We start from the raw sequence: 1025 nt of genomic DNA on the forward strand, positions 1-1025 counted from the left end.
CCCTGTTGAATCCGAATACAGAGAATGATTTTCCCCTCCTCCACTTAATACTAGGAAATACAAAACATGTATTCATTTTCTCTGATTGACAACTCCAATTTTGAATATATATTCTAACTAATGGAATGAAAATTGCAATACAAGAATCAATTACAGTTGTTCAATTGTCTATTTTGTAAAGTGAGAATAGTTTAAATTATATATTATTTCATTGTGTATGTGTCATAGTATCTTAACTGGCAATATTACACTTGGTAAATTTGGTTTTAATGAGGAGCTTATCAGCATGCACATAGCCCTATCCAATTACTCATTTCCTATCTATTGTTATTTGTGGAAGAAATGAATCTTTATTAATATTCAGATGTCTTCATACTTGCATTTGACACAAGAGTATATTTAGGATTGAATTGGGTCTTCAACCAATGGCATATAGGGCATATGTGTGTGGTACTAAACAAATTCAAGCTTGATCCCTAATATAATCTCTCCCCACCAGAAAAAAAAAATATTTTAAAAGAAAAAAAAGTAAAGCGGGACTGTTTTTTTGATTTAATTTAATCAATAAGATTCTCCCAAATATTCCATTTCAACCTTGTCCAAATTCATGGACACTGCCATATTTTATATGAAAATTTTAAGGAAACTAAAGTGAGTTGACAGCTTTTAAAATTCTTCCATGTGTCTAATTGTTCATGCCAACTAATATAAATCTGGCAAGCCCAAAGATAAGTGCTACATAAATACTACCAGCCAGCTTTCAGTTAATGGAATAGCAACATAAAGGCAGGCTTTGTCTTTATTATTTATCTAAAATGTCTTAAAATGCTTCACTGCTTAAAATTTTTCTATAGTCTGGGGAATAAGGACTGAATATTGTCACCACAATAATAATTCATTGCAATTTTTCTTTTGCATTCTGAAATTTCATCTTGTGACTAATGAAGAACAGCCTTAATTATTCATAACTAAACAGTCACCCTTATAGAAAATAACTGCATCTTTCTGAATTTCTGTATTATGAA

Source organism: Galeopterus variegatus, unplaced genomic scaffold (assembly GCF_000696425.1).
Source record: "Galeopterus variegatus unplaced genomic scaffold, G_variegatus-3.0.2 Scaffold2986, whole genome shotgun sequence".
NCBI lineage: Eukaryota > Metazoa > Chordata > Mammalia > Dermoptera > Cynocephalidae > Galeopterus > Galeopterus variegatus.